This window comes from Silene latifolia, chromosome 9 (assembly GCF_048544455.1).
Source record: "Silene latifolia isolate original U9 population chromosome 9, ASM4854445v1, whole genome shotgun sequence".
NCBI lineage: Eukaryota > Viridiplantae > Streptophyta > Magnoliopsida > Caryophyllales > Caryophyllaceae > Silene > Silene latifolia.
The window spans coordinates 73443291-73465842 of NC_133534.1; positions in this window are offsets into that span (position 1 = coordinate 73443291).

The window sequence follows — 22552 nt, forward strand, 5'->3', positions numbered from 1 at the left end:
TCAAGTCCCCAAGAGTCTCTCCTTGCCGGATCACGTGGATTCCCATCCCTCGCAGCTCATTATGCATCCTCACTCTAGATCTAGCACTGCTCAAGGCATGGATGGATTTCCTGCTTAAGGCATCGGCTACGACATTCGCTTTCCCTTCATGATAAAGTATCTCCATGTCATAGTCGCCAATCAATTCGATCCATCTCCTCTGTCTCATGTTCAACTCCTTTTGTGTGTAAATGTACTTTAAACTCTTGTGATCGGAGAACACTTTGAAGGTAGCCCCATAAAGGTAATGTCGCCATAGTTTGAGCGCGAACACCACTGCCCCCAACTCCAGATCATGAGTAGGGTAATTCTCCTCATAGGTCTTCAATTGTCGAGAAGCGTAAGCGATTACCTTCCCGTTTTGCATCAATACGCACCCCAGACCCTTCTTGGAAGCATCGGTATACACCTCGAAATTATCATTCCCATCTGGTAGTGCAAGGATAGGAGCTGTAGTGAGTCGTTCTTTGAGGGTTAGAAACGCCTCCTCACAACTCTCATCCCAAACAAACCTGTTCTCCTTCCGCATCAAGGACGTCAATGGCTTGGCGATCTTTGAGAAGTCCTTGACAAATCTTCGGTAATAACCCGCTAGCCCCAAGAAGCTTCGGATCTCACCCACATTCTTAGGACTCTGCCATCTCGTCACCGCCTCAATCTTGCTAGGATCAACCGACACCCCTTCCTTGGAAATCACATGGCCCGAAAAGCAACTTTCTTCAACCAGAACTCACACTTGCTCAGCTTGGCATATAACTGGTTCTCCTCCAAGGTTTTCAAGACTAACCTCAAATGTTCCTCATGTTCCTCCTCATTCTTGGAGTATACCAGAATATCATCGATGAATACAACCACGAACTTGTCCAGGTAAGGACTGAACACCCGATTCATCGTGTCCATAAACACGGTTGGCGCATTAGTCAACCCAAATGGCATGACCACGAACTCATAGTGCCCATATCTTGTTCTGAAAGCGGTCTTAGGTATATCCTCGTTCTTAATTCTCAACTGGTGATAACCCGACCTCAAATCGATCTTAGAGAAAACTCCGGCTCCACTCAATTGATCGAACAAATCATCGATCCTTGGCAAAGGATAACGGTTCTTGACGGTCACATTGTTCAACTCACGGTAATCCACGCAAAGTCTCAAGCTCCCATCTTTCTTCTTGACAAACAACACTGGTGCTCCCCAAGGTGAAACACTAGGCCGTATGTAACCTTTCTCTGCTAGCTCATCCAACTGCTTCTTCAATTCCTCCATCTCTTTCGGCCCCATACGGTAAGGTGGTTTAGAAATCGGCCCTGTTCCTGGCTTTAGATCAATGGAAAAGTCCACTTCTCTTTTCGGTGGTAACCCTGGAATGTCCTCCGGAAATACATTCTCGAACTCCCTCACCACTGGAATCTCAGACACCTTAGGGGTCTCCGACTCACTATCCCACATCTGACACAAGATTAATGGTCCCCTTTCCTCGGACTCGACTTCGGGTATTAACAGATATGAATTTGACTCTTGGCTTGACCACATACCCCTTATAAGACACCCTAACTCCCTTAGGTCCCCTCAAAGAGATCTTCTTCTGATGGCAGTCGATAAAAGCTTTGTACTTCCCTAACCAGTCCATCCCCAGAATCACCTCAAAACCCCCCAAGGGAAACTCTATAAGGTCACAGTGAAACACAACCTCTCCGATCTGAATTGGTACCCCAGTGTAGACTCTATCACAAGATACCGACTCCCCCGAAGGTACCACTACCGAATCAAAGAATTCTATCATATGACTTAAGGTTTAAGACTACGGCATGTTCCGAGATATAAAAAGAATGTGTAGCTCCGGAATCAAACAACACAAAGGTGGGTTTAGAGTTAACAGAAATGTACCAGTCACCACATGAGAGTCATTCTTAGTCGCCTCCTTGCCCATGGCGAAGAGCTTGCCACCGGACTTAGCCCCACTCTGGTTTGAAGAAGCCGCACCGATTGTTTGTTCCCTTCATTTGCGCCTCTTCGAAAGTTGGTGCTCCCACTCTGCTGGCTCTGCGATTATTCCGTAGTTGTTGTAGCTTCCTTGGTAGTCATTACTAGCTCCAGGACCTCGCACCTCCCCCATAGCCGGACATAGGTGTGCGATAACTGTTATACCTGACCCCACCGAACGAGAGCCACCGAACCCGGACACGGTGCCCCGTATCCACCAGATCGATTCGCCCCGGATGATCGGCATTCAAACCTCTTGTGTCCTGTCTTTCCACAGCCAAAACAAGTAAGCCCCGCAGAACTACCTCCCCACCGGTGCCCCCGAAGCCACCTCCACTCGAGCTCTCATACCCCCGGGGCACCGTTAGTGGAGTACCCACCATATCTGCCCGAACTCGCTTCTTTGCCCCAAGATTATCACTTGTGGTCTCCAGCTTCCTTTTCTCACCTTGCCTTTCTTATCGGCCTTGATCTGTTCCGAGAGTCTTTCAAAGACACCACCCCCTCAAGTAAATGTCCTGAACTGTAGTGGGTGGAGCTGCTGTGAGCCTCTTCTTGATGTCCATAGTGAGTCCCCGCTCAAACCTCATAGCCATCATAGCTTCATTCTGCCCAAAGTCATCAATGTATGAGGATAACTGTCGAAATTTCCGATGATAAGTCTCCACTGTCATATCTTCTGTCATCTTGAAGGTGTCAAATTCCTCCCGAAGTTTGGCTTTTTGGAACTCAGGCATAAACTCATTCTTCAGAAGCTCTTGGAATTCCAACCAAGATACATGTCTCGTCTCAAGATCCCTAGCAACCTCTCGTATCTCCACCTTGTTCCCCGGTCCACTACCACCGGGCTGTGGCCCTAAGATAGTGGGCAGCTTGGTCCACCTGCAGCTCTTCCGGACATGCTAACAGTTCAAACAGATTGGTGAACTCTCTACACCATTCCCCCAGCAACTGTGGTTCCCCCTCTCCAGTGAATTTTGTGGGGTTATGCCTTGCCACAATGGTACTCATCTTTCCCGGATCCAATCGTTTGGCCTTTAGGGCCTCATTCTCAGCCAGTAGTTGATCTAACTCTTCCTGGGTGATGTTTACAGCCGTGTTCCTTCTTGGAGGCATGACTACAAGAGAATTTTAGGGATTAGCTGCAACACAAAACACTTTGGTAACTCTAGCCAATTCTTTTACTCTTATCTTACTTGTCTATCTAGCATGGCTTAGGGATCACATAACCGCATATCACTAGGCATAGCCTTCTAACACAACTTAATAGATGTATAAGTATAAATCAATCTTAAAACATGCCAAGTATTATGCCACAACTTCCAATCAACTTTTATGCAACAATTATCATATCAATCAGTTAATACTTAGGCAATAATATATGGAGTTATGCTCAGTATCATGCAACTTCTCTACCCTTCCTCTCATTTGCACTCAGGGTTCCCGGGTCAAACTGAGAGGGCCAATGGTTCGGTGTGAGGGGGCCCCTAACTCATCCCTTACCTTTAGTGTGCTCCTAACAGTTTTGTCCCGGGGTTCATTTTATTTAGACTCTTCCTATATTCATTGGATTCATTGGTTTAGGCACGAAGATCGTTCGCTCGATACCACTTTGTAACACCCCCATTTATTTAAGGGCCTGGACTAGGACTCCTCGGATAAATAATGGTGTTACCATCTCGGAAGCCCGAGGCGAGATAACAAAGGAAAGAAACACAAGACTTTATTATAATGTTTATAGTGACATTACAAATTTGAAATAAAAACAAGTCTCCAAATATGACCAAATAATAAGTCTGATAAAACTACTCAAAAGACTAAGGTGAGCTAGGCACTAAGTCGGTCATCCAAGCTCTCTTCCCGGCCAGCTCCCATCGGTCTCTCGAATACTGTCAATCTGCTCCCCAATAATTGGATCATCACAAAGGCGTACACGAATACACGGGGTCGCCACGAAGTTGAGTAGGTAATACGATAAACAAAGAACACAAAACACATACTCCTCCATCACCAACACCGTCATCACAACTCACAACCCGGACAACCCAACCATACCGATCCCCGGTAGACTATAAATATCGACCGTAGCCGATCTGCGCATTTCCTTGCAATTGAGGACACCAGGGCAAGTCTGCAGAACCCGCCCCGGGCCTTATCACAACGTCATCATCTCCACCTCCACCAACTCCACGGTAATAATATAATAAAACAGTTCAACAATAGTACATAACGGAATTAAATCGAGAAATCATATTATAACATGTAAATCACCGATTCATCAATCCAAATCACATAACACGGTATCAAGTCCAGTGTATTCCCCTACCTCAAATAGCGATAAAGGCTAACTGCAGATCAGAAGTACTCCACCCGAAACTCGCCACCTAAACATATACATAATATAATTAATTCAATTAACTATTCCCGTTCCCATACTCAAGAGCTACTATAAGTAGAAACCTTCCCAATTTAGAAATTACTAAAAATATAAGTTACTCAAAATAGAAGGTTTCCTAAAATGGGAAGTTTCCCAAAGTAGCGATTACCAAAATAGCAAGTTACTAAAAATAGTAACTTTCCCAAAATAAAATCCCGACTCAAAAGCTTAAATACATTATTCCGTCACCGCTACTTAAAATTAACTTAATAATCAAAACTAATAATATAAATATTATAAGTATACGCATTCCCGACTCATTAAAATAAAACCCGCAACAAAATTAATTCGAAAACAATGACACACGCACCCCCTTTTCCAACCCGTCACAAACCGCCCCTCAACCACCACTCTTCACCGCCGACCACCAGGCCGACACTGTGTCTGGCCTGGTCACTACCCACCACCACCAACGTGGTCGACCCACGCCGGCGGTCCTGGCCACCACCACAAAACCCCCGCTGCGTCCCCCGCGCCACCAAACGCCCTGAACAGCCCCCTTATCTAACCCGACAACCACCACGACACTCCCCTGTCACCCTACTAACCACCACCATTGCCACCACCGTCGCATGGCGACTCTGACACACGTGGCACCACCGATTCGACCTCCCCCGAGTCCACGGTGGTGCCACCCCTTTTCCTATGTCTGAAATGCTACCCAAAAACACCCCATCGACCCCGACACCTAAACACCACCACTGCAACCACCACCAGCCACGACCACCACTCTAACCACCACCACCCGACTCGACTCTACACCCACAACACATCTCACCACCCCACGACCACCACCACAGTCCCTAAAAGACGCATAACACAAAACAAAACAGTGGGACAGAAATAAAAACGAGAACCCTTACCTATGACGGCCGTCGACCTGAGCTTTTCCGGCCAGAACAACCACCAACGACCACCAGTAAAGACTCCCCTGGACTCCTGGCAGACCCTACTACCTCCACCCTCACTGGCGTGCCCTCTTTGGCCGTGTACAAAGCTTAAACAAGAGAGGAAGGAGGGTTGTTGTTTTGTGTTGTCAAAATGACGGTAGGGGGAAGGGATAGGGTTTTAAAGGTGAATTAGGGTTTGTTTTTAGGGTTTGGTGAGGTAAAATGGTAAGTGGGTAAATGGGTAAATGGGTAGTAAGTGGGTAAATGGGCTATGACCTCTCGACCCAAAATGTCACTCGATTATAAACCCGACTCATCTCGCGATATAAATTAAACAATTCTTTTTACGCTTTTACCATTACCTTTACGCTACCATAAAATAATAAAACTCGCCCGAACAATAATAAAATACGGGGTATTACACTTGCAATCTAGGACGTGCGTGGCTTCAAGGGACTTGCAAGGCACTAATCTTCTCTCAAGGACTAAATCGTCATTTAAACCCTTTGTAACCCTAATTCTTGTACTTAATTTTTAGTATAAATACCCCATTGTACTACCTAGCTAAGGACCAAGCTCTCTTAGTGGAGGCAAAGCTTTCTTAGATTAGATTATGAGTAGATTAGAATAGAGTAATCTCAATCATTCCACAAATTACATATTAATCTTTACTTAATTATTGTTCAAGACTTATTATTGGGTAATTGAAGATTATTGGGTTATTATTGGAGAATCTACAACTCTTCATCAATCCGTCAAGTTTTCTTAATCCTTGTTTATTGTTTTACTCCTTCATCATGTTTAGACTTGTTAATACGATTGACACCCGTGTTAGCATGTTTTCTATGATCATGAGTGAGTAGTTTCCTAGCTAGGGTTAATGGGAGATTGGGGGAACCATAACATGGGGGTAGATTCATACTTAATCTAATATGTTCTCATGAGATTGCTTGCTTGTAGTAATGTCAACCTATGCACATGTTATATTTGATGAAATGCTAGACTATGAAACCTTGCATTTACACATCTCTTATCTATTCAACAAGACTTGTAAGATATAAACTAACTCGAGTCTTGTTAGACCATGCATATAAGTGACTAGGAAGAAACTAAGTCAACTTGTAGGTGTTATACAGTCTTGACCGACTCGGCTCCGGAACCCAAATCTTCCTTGGGATTGTAGGACATAAACTAACTCGATTCCACTACAACAATAATTGCTTGCATCTATATAAACATGTTCGTATGATTTTCATCATGATTCCCCTATAAACCCATGACACCCTAGTATCTTTATCATTCGTTTACATCTCTTAATTTATTACTTATCTTACCTTATTGCTTCTATTAGTTTAGACTCACCAACTCCAACCCAAACCAATTGTGACACTAGCATAAAGTGAGATAGATAGACTTAGAACCCAAAGCACACCGTCCCGTGGATCGACCTCGACTTAACCACTATCTAGTTAATTATTAAATATATAAATGTGTTTGATTGGGCGTGTGATGACTACGTCTCATCATTGGGCCAATAAAACGGCTCCTACAATATTTCCAATGTCTTTTGGATCCCAAAGTGTCCTTCTAGCCCACTACAGTGGACTTCCTTGATCAGCAGGTCCCTGTAGGAGCCTCTTGGAATACACAGCTTATTCCCATGGAACAAGAACCCTTTCTGCAGGAAGAATTTAGTTCCCTAAACCCTGGTTCCCTCAGTTTGAATTTGCTAGTCTTCATAGAAGTCAGGGTCATCTTTGTAAAGTTCCTTCATGAATTTAAAGCCAAGCACCCTTTGTTTCATTGACTGTCAGCAGGGAATGCCTCCTTGACAGGGCATCAACAACAATGTTTTGCTTGCCTTCTTTATACTTGCTTGAAAAGGTGAAAGACTGCTGAAATTCAACCCACTTAGCATGCCTGTGGTTCAATTTATGCTGGCCATTGATATACTTCAAGGCTTCATGATCTGAGTGCAGCACAAATGGTTTAGGTTTTAGATAGTGGCTCCAAGCATAAGAGCCCTGACAAGAGCATAGAACTCCTTGTCATAAGTGGAGTAGGTCAGCTTGGCCCACTCAGCTTATCACTAAAATATGCAACAGGTTTCCTCTCATAAATGAGAACAACTCTTATACCCACACCACTGGCATCACATTTAACTTCGAATAGACAGTTAAAATCAGGTAACCTGAGGACAAGTGCTTCACACAACAACTTCTTGATGTTTCTGAAGGCCTACTGGGCACTCTCACTCCACTTAAACTCTCCTTTCTTCATGCATTAAGTGATGGGAGCAGTAATGGCACTGAAATTCTTGATGAATCTCCTGTAAAAGGAAGCAAGCTATGGAAACCCCTTACTTCAGCAATGTTTTGGGAAACCGGCCAAGACTTAACTGCCTTAATCTTATCTTGGTCCACAGAGATCCCTCTCCAAGAGATTACATATCCCATGAATTTCAACTCAGTTGACAGGAATGTACACTTCTGTAATTTACCAAACAGCTTTGTAACACCCCTAATTTCCGTAATATATTTCTTTAATTTTATTTTCCCATATTTCATATTTTATTTTCCGGGAAGATACCCGTCTCGTGTCTTTTTAGTTCGTTGGGTTCGAAAACGGTGAAGACCCGCTCTTTCCTTGGGTCTCACGTGATTTTTGGTGTACATGGGTAAGTTTTGGGATTAAGCTTGAAATAAACCCATGTGCTTTTCTATAAATAGTAAGGGAAACCAAACCCTTGCTTTTCTTTTCTCATAATTCTCAAAACCCTAAGCCTAGTTTCTCTCCTCTCTTCTCTCCCTTTAGTGTCGTGTGCCTCCACCCCCTCTATGGTTTCGCGCCACGCCTTCGTCTTCCTTCCTTCATCATCTTTCGTGCTTAGATCGATCCTACTCCTTGGATCTATCTATCTTCTTCATAAGTTTTTATGTTTTTCGCGTAGTTTTATAGTTTATATGTATATATTAGTATATTTATTAGATTCGTTATCTTTGGCACGTGGATGATCCAATAAAGGCATAGAGACCGCACCTGGAGAAGACGTTTATATCATTGAAGACGATCTTTAGGATTATTTGCTTAAAAAGGTAACTAGGTGTTTCTCTTTTAATTGTGTTTATGCCAATTGATGTGATTAATATGATTTAATGATTGATTTGTATGGTTGGTACATGTTAGATTGTTTATTATCATGATTAGTTCTGTTTTCGCATGTTTGTATATGTTTTAATGTTTTAGTTATATATCGTATGTTGCTTGAGCGTTAATTATGTGTGTCATGAGCGCAATTAGGGTTTACGCATGAACTCTAGTGGCGGCATGATACGCGGCCAAGAGTGCTCTCCGAAGTTATAGCTAAATCTAGTATAGCCTTGATGATGATTCAAGTGTCATAGCTGGAGTTAGTACAACTTTGTGTTGTTGCTCTAGTTATGGCTGTTTGAGCTATAACCTTGGAAATATGAATTCAAGGTCATAGCTGAATCTACTATAACATTGAAGTGGGAGTCAAGGTTATAGCTGTAACTAATGTAACTCTGAGATTATGGCTCAAGGTTATGGTTGACGCTAGTATAAATTTGAGTTTCGTGTCAAGGTTATGGTTGAGGTTACTATAACTTCAAAGGTATTTGTTGAAGTTATAGTCGCTGTTAGTATAGCCTCACATCTAAAGTTCATGTTATGGCTAAGGTTACTATAACATTGATCGTGTTACTTGTTTCATATGTTATGTGATGTTCCGTTGTCACTATATAATGCTATGTTGCATACATTGTTCATTACTCTTGTTCATATGGTTGTAGGATAGTCAGTTATATTATCCTATGATTTGATAGTGATGTTATTCACATGTATGTATGGTCAGTAATACTGTGCATTGTTTGTGGGCAGGTTGTATAGATGACGTGAGGTATCAGTTATATACCGAACGAAATGAACTAATTCAACCCTTCGGGGTCTGGTGTATGGTCTATGGTGGGGGGGGGGGGTAATAGAGGCAGTTGTTATACGCTCTATTCCCCGAGTGTCATTCGGTGTATAGTTATTGAACCGAGAGTCTGGCCGGGTCTTAGACATATAGGCAGTGGTTATACGCTATACATAGTACCGTGGATGCAGTTGTTATACGGTCCACAACGATGGAGGCAGTTGTTATACGCTTCGTCAGTTCACAGGCAGTTGTTATACGCTCTGACAGTTAGAGGCAGTTGTTATGCGCTCTAACGACGTTCATTTTATACATTGTGCTTGTAACTAGAGGCAGTTGTTATACGCTCTAGAAGGTGGTTGGTATGGTCACATGATTTGTGGTCACAGTGGTTCTATGATGTGCATGATGTCGTAATGTGGTTTGTATTATGCCTCGTCACATGTTGTTTGACTTGTAGTCAATATTTCGAATAATTATCTTCTTATGCCATTGTTGGTAGTGAGTTGCTGTCAAGTTTTCATGAGTATAGATGGTCTCACATGTTTACTAGTTTTGCATTTCAATTGTTAATAATTGTTGGTTATATTCAATTATTGTAAACATGAATGGGAGAGCATCTAGTTACTCCCGACTGATTGTCGACCCCCATTCTCAGGTTGTTCAGATTGTTGCTGACTGGTTGATGCTTGCTTGAGGAATGTGCGAAGCGAGCTTAATAATAAATTAGGAGTTTGCTTTTATGTTTTGAGAACCCTTAATAATGTGTTAGTTTGGTTTTGGATTTAGTAGCGAACCAGATTGGTCAGGCGTTTCCGCCACCTTGACCCTTTTATCATTGTTATACTCTGATAATTCATTTTATATACGTTTTTGCTTTGTTTTATAATCTTAGTTGTTAAATTTGGTATCAGAGTGAACACGCTCCCAACTCTCGCTTAGTTGATGATTAAAATAAATGACTTAGTTAATGAGTGAGAGTAAATGGGGTAAAAACCAATAGGATTTGTTGGTTTTCTTATGTTTGTTGAGTGTATGAGTAGTTGTTTGGAGTGGTTCTTAGGTTTTACCACTTATAACGAGGTTTTGTTCTTGCAGATGGTGCGTAACGCGAATGGTGAGACTGATGCTGATCGCGTCAGGAGACTTGAGGCCGCTTTGCCATCTATGGCCGATGGTTTCACTAATCACCTCAATAACAACAACAACAACAACAACAACAACAACAACAACAACAACCATCCGCAACCGACTATTTTTTATCGCTTTGCTCGTCACCGTCCTCCTACTTATGATGTTGTTAATGATCCTATTGCTTTAGAGGCTTGGATTCGAGAGATCGAAAAGCTGTTCATCGCTACTGGATGTCCTGAGGATAAGAAGGTCATAGTTATTGCACCGAGTGTCATTCGGTGTATAGTTATTGCATCGAGAGTTTGGCGGGGTCTTAGACATATAGGCAGTGGTTATACGCTGTACATAGTACCTTGGATGCAGTTGTTATACGGTCCACAACGATGGAGGCTGTTGTTATATGCTCCGTCAGTTCACAGGCAGTTGTTATACGCTCTGACAGTTAGAGGCAGTTGTTATACGCTCTAACGACGTTCATTTTATACATTGTGCTTGTAACTAGAGGCAGTTGTTATACGCTCTTGAAGGTTGTTGGTTTGGTCACATGATTCATGGTCACAGTGGTTCTATGATGTGCATGATGTCGTAATGTGGTTTGTATTATGCCTCGTCACATGTTGTTTGACTTGTAGTCAATATTTCGAATAATTATCTTCTTATGCCATTGTTGGTAGTGAGTTGCTGTCAAGTTTTCATGAGTATAGATGGTCTCACATGTTTACTAGTTTTGCATTTCAATTGTTAATAATTGTTGGTTATATTCAATTATTGTAAACATGAATGGGAGAGCATCAAGTTACTCCCGACTGAATGTCGACCCCCATTCTCAGGTTGTTCATATTGTTGCTGACTGGTTGATGCTTGCTTGGGGAATGTGCGAAGCGAGCTTAATAATAAATTAGGAGTTTGCTTTTATGTTTTGAGAACCTTTAATAATGTGTTAGTTTTGTTTTGGATTTAGTAGCGAACCAGATTGGTCAGGTGTTTCTGCCACCTTGACCCTTTTATCATTGTTATACTCTGATAATTCATTTTATATACGTTTTTCCTTTGTTTTATAATCTGAGTTGTTAAATTTGGTATCAGAGCGAACACGCTCCCAACTCTCGCTTAGTTGATGATTAAAATAAATGACTTAGTTAATGACTGAGAGTAAATGGGGTAAAAATGTGAACCCCCGCTATAACGCGGAAAATATAACTTATAAATTCAAGCGGAACTTAGGAAATTTTCAAAACTTTTAAAATTGAAGGCGCGGGTTCATTAAAACATAAAACACCAGTAAAGAATGCGGAAATAAAATTAAATTATACAAACATAATAGTCGAGGTGAGGGAAAATATATCCCTCGAATGACAATACAATAAAAGGTGAGTCTAAAAAATCCTAATAAACCAACTACTAGTCCAAGGTGCTCGCTAGCTCACACGTCTAAACCCCACAAATGCATCTTCACAAACCTGTCATTCATGTAAACATGAAAGCCACAGTCAGTGGAGAGTAACTCAAGGTTCTCCCAGCCACAAAATGTCAAAACGAACATAACAAAGAACATGAACAAATAATCATATTAGATAAGTTATGAGTGAATCGACTTATAACTAAACATGGGATCATACGTGTTTAAACCAACAAGGATAAAAGAAATAATGGAATAAACAAATAAGGCATAAGCAACAATAAAATAAAAGGAGAAGAAAGACAAGGAAACAGGCACGACCACTTAGCCATGAGCACGTATTTCAAGGAGATATGACCAAAGTAACCATCCAAATAATGCAAGACATTTATCACTCTTAGACTATAATTTCCCCGGGTAGGACTACGATAATAATACGGTCCTAGTCTAAATCTGCAGATTCTCGGGTGTACATCCCGATTCGACGTGCGCCAGCACAGCACGCACCCAAGACTCGACTACTAAGGAGACCGAGTACCCCAATCGCCAGAACAGCACAAAAGTGGCGGAAAGACTAAGATAAGACTCACTTGCGAGAACAGCACAAGTGGCCAAAAGCCGTACTTGCCAGAACAGCACAAGTAGGCCAAAACCGTAATTGCCAGAACAGCACAAGTAGGTCAAACCCGTGCTTGCCAGAACAGCACAAGCAGGGCAAAAAGTATGTCAAGCACGTACGATGGTAATATGGTATTTCTACAAGAATACGACTCAACCAAATGAATGTTACAAAATGATATGATTCAAATTGGAATGAGACTAATACATATAATGAGCGAATGATAATTCAAGTAAGACAATCTAAGTCAAGTTATACTTGTAAACATGGATTAGGAACTCATTTCTTAAATACTTGTTACTTGAATAAAAATGTAAATAAACGGAAATGAACCATTTATAATAAGCAAAGCAAGAATTTAATTATAAATGACTCAAATGTAAGATAGACCATTTACTACTTACAAAGCGTAAATAATCGAATTGGATGCGTATTACAAGGAAAGCACGTCATTTTATATATAAATGGGACAATCAAATAATGAATTGCACAATTATGATTCATGTGAGAAAAATATATAAATGAACTGTATTTAACGAGTTAGGCTATATAAAGCATGAGACGGAAATTAAATAGATAACTAAGCTTAGACTATTATCTCGAATTTTAGACACTTGTTGTATACATAGGTTTTACGTGACACTTCAATATGGTAATTCCAAGCTTCAAATGAAATTAAACTCTTACAGGATACTAATGCCACATTAACCTTAATCTCACCCATATAATTTCCCATTTAGTGAACCAACTCAGACCCTTCACACAAACTACTTCATTGGTACCAAAATGACCAGTGAAATTGTGAGCAATATCCGACTACTAGACGCCAAAAGAAGCTATGACCACGACTCAAGGAGCCACTTAGGCAGCCCCTATCACGACCTCAAACAACCAGCCGTGACCAAGGCCGCGACTGGCCAGCCATGGTCGCTCTGCCTGGCTCCAATCCGTGCCCTGCCAGCCTCTGCGGAGGCCAGGCATGCCCTTGCCCAGGTCACTCGGCCCCCAGTACATCCCGCTGTGACAGACATTGCAAAACAGGTCGCCACTGACCAACCAGCCAGCAACACGACTCCAAAACAATCCCAAAACGCAAGCAAAACCGTCCCAAAAACAGTCCTAAAATAGCAAAATAGTCTGCAATCCGCCCTCACAAACAGACTCAAAAACAGTCCCAAAATAGCATTATACAGTCCTTGAGAAACCTGCACAAAACGACTCAAAAACAGTCCTAAAATACATACAACCCGTCCCCAAAACTCAACATGTATCCGTTTCAATTTCAGCGTTTAATACCTCTATTTCGACTGCCCATAACATTACACAAACCGAGCCAAAGATGGTAGCCCAAACAGTCCTTAAAAAAATCATAAAACAGCCTACTCAACCCATTGTAACAGTCCCAAAGATGTCCCGATTTTTGTCCTTAAAACAGTCCCAATTTCAGCTCCTATAATTTCCAGGGAACTGTGCCAAAACAAAATCAAATACCCCGAAAGATCATTTTGAGACGGGAAATTAACATACAAATGAGAAAGCATAAAGGTTCAAATTTTATCAAATAAAAGCATAAACAGACGACACAAAAGACGGAATTTTGACATATGTCGAGTAACCTATCACCGTTACCTCTTTGCTCTTCACATTTCCGACTCAAAGCTACTCCGAGTTGTCCGAGTTAATATCTACACACAAAATACACAAAATTAAAAAGGAATTTCGAACTGAAAAAGGGGCGGCTGACCTGAAGCGTGAAGAAAGTCAGTCTCTTTCTTACATAGAAGGAAGGAGGACGGAAAGAGGAAGAGTTTGGTGTACAATTTATCGAATTTGGTTGAGAATGGAGGCGGGATCTGAGGTTGGAGGTGACGAAAATGGTGTTTGGTTCACTTTGGTTGTTGTTCTTTGATAGATCGAAAGAGGAAAGGAAGAAATGAAAGGGGAAAGTGACGGGGGATGGGGACGGGTACAATAATAATAATAAAAGGATTGTATAAATGAGTCGAAAAAGGTAGCTACGAGTTGTCGACTTGTGATTCGTTCGGATTTAACTAGGTTCAAAGGTGAAAAGTGACGGTCTATGCTAGTTGGTAACATGAGACGGAAGTAATATTATTGTTGTCATTGTCATTACTATCCGACTAAAATACGTATTTTCATATAAATTAAGCCTTAAAATATTACTTTTATAAAACTCGAGTTTAAAATAAATTAATTAAATTAAATAATTATAAAATATAAAATAAAATAATTAAACGGTTAAATAAATTTTTAAATGTCAAAATGAGAAATTCGTGGGTGTTACAATCACCCCATCTTTTAAAAAGTTTCGTCTTCGAAACTTGAAAGTAGAAATGGAAGGTTATAAAAATAAAGCTGGACTTTTTGAAATTGGTAACTAAAATATTAAAACGTTACTCTTGTGAGAATTAAAATTTCCTTCAAAAGTTTGAAGTAAAATCTTCCAACAGCACCAGATTCTCGTCAAAGGAACGGAAGTGTTCTCGTTACGTATTAAAAAACATCACATTCCAAATCAAAGATAAGGTCAAAAGGCGAATCATTTGTATAAATCAAAAATCAAAATGCTTTCAAAAACATTTATGAAGAGTTTTCGAAAGTATAAGTCTCATTCATGGAACGAAATTGTTCTTGTCGTGCACACAAGAACGCTAACTTTCCAAGTCAAAGACAAATTTAAGACAGAAATCATTCGCCGACAAGCGTAGAACAAGTTATTAAACGTCTCTAATAACGAGTTCTAACCTCCTATCAACGTTAAAACCAAAGGAAAAGTAATCCGCTCAATTTTTCTTTTGCAAAAGCCAAAATGGAATTAAAGGTTTCACTTTTAAACTCAAAAGAGGGGTCAAGTTTGCGAAAAGATAACATCAAACCTTGACAAAGAAAGCATAAATAGATCAAAGTTAACAGAAATTGGATAAAATCTAAATAAATCTCAGGTTTAGCAACTCAAGACCATGATAAAGAAGTCTATGCATAAAGAACAAATAGGAAACTAAATCAAATTTTAATTTTCAAACTTTTAAAAATAGGTAAGGATTTGCAAAAGTAACATAAACTTTTAACAACGAATCAAAAATGGTAGCTTGAAATGTTAAGGAATTGTACGAAATGAAAGAACTTAGGTATCATAAAAAAATAAAAAAAATAAAAACAAAGGATGCTAACAGAGTCCAAACTTATCTAACAAAAGAACTAGGATGAACTTCCTAGGGCAAGATTCGAAATAAGGTTAACAAGGATGTCAAAGATAGAGTTTCACAGGTTACGAGTATCAAACTTAAAGGAGGAGCATGATGAAGCGAGGAAGAGAGGTATGAACGGTAACGCTTATGGTCAAAGAAGAAAGGAAATGAGACAACAAGGAAGTGGCAGGTACTCAAACCTCAAACACAACATCAACCTAGGCTGGTCCGAAAACTTCCTAACAACAAAATTCATAACCACATCACTCCCGAGGACCTCCTCAAAACACTCATGTTACTTCATCCTAAATCATCCCATGAAACAACGTATTTCACTACACTTGTGAATCGACAGTGCCCAAATATTAAATGTCAACCCAACGACCTTCACAAAACAAGATCAAAGCTACTAACTAATGTGAACTATGAATTTCTCAAAATGGTACAACTCTTAATCAAAATCCCAATTCAAAAGTTCTTTTGCACAATCTATCACCCCAAAGAGGTCTTGCTATACTCTTGAAACCTAAAGCATAGATGGTGACATTCTCCAAATCACAAGACAACCACCGAGACATCTAACTCATCTCAGCTCAACCTCTATAATCACATCCCAAAAACCCTGGTAATCCTCATTACCACAAAGTGGATACCCAAATGAGATTTCAAAACTAGCAACAACTCACAACATGGTTCTTAAGTAATCGTTACAGCACTCACAAAAGTATACCGACTATGCTAACCTCGAGCTCAACTCACTTTCAAGTATAAACAACAAGGCCAAGTTCCATAACCTAAGTAACATATACAACTCACACTTTACACAAGGGGTTCCACAAATCAATCACGCTCACTTTACCAAGGAACTAGGTATAAAAATTACTAAGTATATCTCATCACGCTACCTAAGTCTTTCTAACATCAGAGCCTCTCAAAACCACAAACAAACTCCACAAAGCCAGATTATCCAATCATGGCTAACATTCCACAAAAGAGAGAGAACTATCAAAAGGCGTTAAAGGAGGATTAGCAAGGATCAAAGGACAAGTTAGGAGTACCAGAGTAGCTTTTAAGCAAAATAGAAGAAAGTTTAGAAGAGGGATAAGCACCCAGAGATAAAGATTAAGGCAAGATACACAAAGAATGAGAAACATCTTCGAGGAGGTAGAACCGTCCTTCAAAGTGGAACAAATCTTCAATCCTCAGCAATATGCACCAAATCTTGATCTTCATGTAGGTAAGCTCACGGTCATTGATCCAAGGATACAACAATCATTAAATGACAATCAACAAACATGTTAGAACCTAACAAAGAGCAAACACACTACAGACTACCACCTTAGGTCCTTAAGTCTACCCATCTCTTATTCATTATTCAAGGTCAAGTTCAAATTACTTTTGGGGTACACGTGTGTGCGTCGGGAGCAACATAGGCTCTGATACCAACTGTGAACCCCCGCTATAACGCGGAAAATATAACTTATAAATTCAAGCGGAACTTAGGAAATTTTCAAAACTTTTAAAATTTAAGGCGCGGGTTCATTAAAACATAAAACACCAGTAAAGAATGCGGAAATAAAAATAAATTATACAAACATAATAGTCGAGGTGAGGGAAAATATATCCCTCGAATGACAATACAATAAAAGGTGAGTCTAAGCAATCCTAATAAACCAACTACTAGTCCAAGGTGCTCGCTAGCTCACACGTCTAAACCCCACAAATGCATCTTCACAAACCTGTCATTCATGTAACCATGAAATCCACAGTCAGTGGGGAGTAACTCAAGGTTCTCCCAGCCACAAAATGTCAAAACGAACATAACAAAGAACATGAACAAATAATCATATTAGATAAGTTATGAGTGAATCGACTTATAACTAAACATGGGATCATACGTGTTTAAACCAACAAGGATAAAAGAAATAATGGAATAAACAAATAAGGCATAAGCAACAATAAAATAAAAGGAGAAGAAAGACAAGGAAACAGGCACGACCACTTAGCCATGAGCACGTATTTCAAGGAGATATGACCAAAGTAACCATCCAAATAATGCAAGACATTTATCACTCTTAGACTATAATTTCCCCGGGTAGGACTACGATAATAATACGGTCCTAGTCTAAATCTGCAGATTCTCGGGTGTACATCCCGATTCGACGTGCGCCAGCACAGCACGCACCCAAGACTCGACTACTAAGGAGACCGAGTACCCCAAATTGCCAGAACAGCACGAAAGTGGCGGAAAGACTAAGATAAGACTCACTTGCCAGAAAAGCACATGTGGCCAAAAGCCGTACTTGCCAGAACAGCACAAGTAGGCCAAAACCGTACTTGCCAGAACAGCACAAGTAGGTCAAACCCGTGCTTGCCAGAACAGCAGAAGCAGGGCAAAAAGTATGTCAAGCACGTACGATGGTAATATGGTATTTCTACAAGAATACGACTCAACCAAATGAATTTTACAAAATGATATGATTCAAATTGGAATGAGACTAATACATATAATGAGCGAATGATAATTCAAGTAAGACAATCTAAGTCAAGTTATACTTGTAAACATGGATTAGTAACTCAATTCTTAAATACTTGTCACTTAAATAAAAATGTAAATAAACGGAAATGAACCATTTATAATAAGCAAAGCAAGAATTTAATTATAAATGACTCAAATATAAGATAGACCATTTACTACTTACAAAGCGTAAATAATCGAATTGGATGCGTATTACAAGGAAAGCACGTCATTTTATATATAAATGGGACAATCAAATAATGAATTCCAGAATTATGATTCATGTGAGAAAAATATATAAATGAACTGTATTTAACGAGTTAGGCTATATAAAGCATGAGACGGAAATTAAATAGATAACTAATCTTAGACTATTATCTCGAATTTTAGACACTTGTTGTATACATAGGTTTTACGTGACACTTTAATACGGTAATTCCAAGCTTCAAATGAAATTAAACTCTTACAGGATACTAATGCCACATTAACCTTAATCTCACCCATATAATTTCCCATTTAGTGAACCAACTCAGACCCTTCACACAAACTACTTCATTGGTACCAAAATGACCAGTGAAATTGTGAGCAATATCCGACTACTAGACGCCAAAAGAAGCTATGACCACGACTCAAGGAGCCACTTAGGCAGCCCTTTTCACGACCTCAAACAACCAGCCGTGACCAAGGCCGCGACTGGCCAGCCATGGTCACTCTGCCTGGCTCCAATCCGTGCTCAGCCAGCCTCTGCCGAGGCCAGGCATGCCCTTGCCCAGGTCACTCGGCCCCCAGTACATCCCACTGTGACAGACCTTGCAAAACAGGACGCCACTGACCAACGAGCCAGCAACACGACTCCAAAACAATCCCAAAACGCAAGCAAAACCGTCCCAAAAAAAGTCCTAAAATAGCAAAATAGCCTGCAATCCGCCCTCACAAACAGACTCAAAAACAGTCCCAAAATAGCATTATACAGTCCTTGAGAAACCTGCACAAAACGACTCAAAAACAGTCCTAAAATATATACAACCCGTCCCCAAAACTCAACATGTATCCGTCTCAATTTCAGCGTTTAATACCTCTATTTCGATTGCCCATAACATTACACAAACCGAGCCAAAGATGGTAGCCCAAACAGTCCTTAAAACAATCATAAAACAGCCTACTCAACCCATTGTAACAGTCCCAAAGATGTCCCGATTTTTGTCCTTAAAACAGTCCCAATTTCAACTCCTATAATTTCCAGGGAACTGTGCAAAAACAGAAATCAAATACCCCAGTCCAGCATCATTTTGAGACGGGAAATTAACATACAAATGAGAAAGCATAAAGGTTCAAATTTTATCAAACAAAAGCATAAACAGACGACACAAAAGACGGAATTTTGACATATGTCGAGTAACCTATCACCGTTACCTCTTTGCTCTTCACATTTCCGACTCAAAGCTACTCCGAGTTGTCCGAGGTAATATCTACACACAAAATACACAAAATTAAAAAGGAATTTCGAACTGAAAAAGGGGCGGCTGACCTGAAACGTGAAGAAAGTCAGTCTCTTTCTTACATAGAAGGAAGGAGGACGGAAAGAGGAAGAGTTTGGTGTACAATTTATCGAATTTGGTTGAGAATGGAGGCGGGATCTGAGGTTGGAGGTGACGAAAATGGTGTTTGGTTCACTGGTTGTTGTTGCTAATAGATCGAAAGAGGAAAGGAAGAAATGAAAGGGGAAAGTGACAGGGGATGGGGACGGGTACAATAATAATAATAAAAGGATTGTATAAATGAGTCGAAAAAGGTAGCTACGAGTTGTCGACTTGTGATTCGTTCGGATTTAACTAGGTTCAAAGGTGAAAAGTGACGGTCTATGCTAGTTGGTAACATGAGACGGAAGTAATATTATTGTTGTCATTGTCATTACTATCCGACTAAAATACGTATTTTCATATAAATTAAGCCTTAAAATATTACTTTTATAAAACTCGAGTTTAAAATAAATTAATTAAATTAAATAATTATAAAATATAAAATAAAATAATTAAACGGTTAAATAAATTTTTAAATGTCAAAATGAGAAATTCGCGGGTGTTACAAAAAACCAATAGGATTTGTTGGTTTTCTTATGTTTGTAGAGTGTATGAGTAGTTGTTTGGAGTGGTACTTAGGTTTTACCACTTATAACGAGGTTTTGTTCTTGCAGATGGTGTGTAACGCGAATGGTGAGACCGATGCTAATCGCGTCAGGAGACTTGAGGCCGCTTTGCCATCTATGGCCGAAGGTTTCACTAATCACCTCAATAACAACAACAACAACAACAACAACAACAACAACAACAACAACAACAACAACAACAACAACAACAACAACAACAACAACAACAACAACAACAACAACAACAACAACAACAACAACAACAACAACAACAACGACAACAACAACAATAACAACAACAACAACAACAACAACAACAACAACAACCATCCGCAACCGACTATTTTTGATTGCTTTGCTCGTCACCGTCCTCCTACTTATGATGTTGTGAATGATCCTACTGCTTTAGAGGCTTGGATTCGAGAGATCGAAAAGCTGTTCATCGCTACTGGATGTCCTGAGGATAAGAAGGTCATAGTTATTGCACCGAGTGTCATTCGGTGTATAGTTATTGCACCGAGAATCTGGCCGGGTCTTAGACATATAGTCAGTGGTTATACGCTATACATAGTACCTTGGATGCAGTTGTTATACGGTCCACAACGATGGAGGCAGTTGTTATACGCTCCGTCAGTTCACAGGCAGTTGTTATACGCTCTAACGACGTTCATTTTATACACTGTGCTTGTAACTAGAGGCAGTTGTTATACGCTCTAGAAGGTTGTTGGTTTGGTCACATGATTCGTGGTCACAGTGGTTCTATGATGTGCATGATGTCGTAATGTGGTTTGTATTATGCCTCGTCACATGTTGTTTGACTTGTAGTCAATATTTCGAATAATTATCTTCTTATGCCATTGTTGGGAGTGAGTTGCTGTCAAGTTTTCACGAGTATAGATGGTCTCATATGTTTACTAGTTTTGTATTTCAATTGTTAATAATTGTTGGTTATATTCAATTATTGTAAACATGAATGGGAGATCATCTAGTTACTCCCGACTGATTGTCGACCCCCATTCTCAGGTTGTTCAGATTGTTGCTAACTGGTTCATGCTTGTGTAATACTCCGTATTTATAAGTCTTGGGGTACTCTATCGAGTAGGCCTTACTCTGTCGAGTAAGGGTAAGTTGCGTTTTAGAAAAGTTTCTGACCTGTTGGGTACTCGATCGATTAGCTGGGGCACTCGATCGAGTAAGGGGGTACTCGATCGAGTACCTCGGGTACTCGATCGAGTAGCCGGTTTTACGGGGAGTTTTCTCGGGTTTTGTTAATTATGCGATTAAGGTATATAAACTTTGTCGTCATTATTCTAAATCACTTTTGCAAAACCTAAATTACTGTTTAAGAGAGAAAGCAAGCAAGTTCTTCATCCTAATCGCATTATTAGCAATACCCGGAGTTTGGAAGGTCAGTTCTTAGCGTTGATTATACCGTTGAGTTCCTTGCGTCGAGGGTAAGATCTATGTACCCTTTTTATTGTCTTTCCTTTGATTTGGTTAAACCCTAATTTAGAGATTTGGGGGTTTATGTGTAGTATGTGATTTGGTAGCCTTTATGTGTTGTATGATAGGAGGAGGGTTCATAGAGGAAGCTTTTTGATTCAAAGAAGAGAGACCGTCGATTGTGTGCTTACCAGGTAGGATTTCCTACTCGGTATTAGTCCCATAATGGGATATTGGTTGATGTGTTGTGTTTGGTTGTTTGATATAGTAATTGTATTGTGATTGTGGTTGTGATCGTTGTTTATGGTTCGCGAGGCGTGGCCTCGGCTGAGTGGGGTCACTTGCGGGAGTGGCTTCATGCCCTAGTTTCGCCTTCTGTGGAACCCGCCACAGAAGGGATGTGCACATTAATGGACAGGGTTATTGCTCACTCTGTGGAGCGGAGATTTGGTGGGTACGGCTGCGGTCCCCACTGGCACGGCTGGTCCAGTGGACAGTCAGTGATTGAGATGATTGGATTTGGCGTGATTGTGTGTGTGTGACAGTTAAGCTGTCTGTTTATCTTATTGTTGGTATATATTGAATTGTGTGATTAGTACTCGACCCGGTGTTGTTTTGTAAACTGCGGTGATCCATTCGGGGATGGTGAGCGGATATTGAGCGGTATTGAGATGAGTACTTGGGATAGCCGGGATGGCCACGACATGATGATAGGAGTCTTCCGCTGTAGCTTATTAGTTATTTACATTTCAGTTAGAACAGTCAGTTGAGAACATGTATTGCATTTTGGTTTGGTTTTGA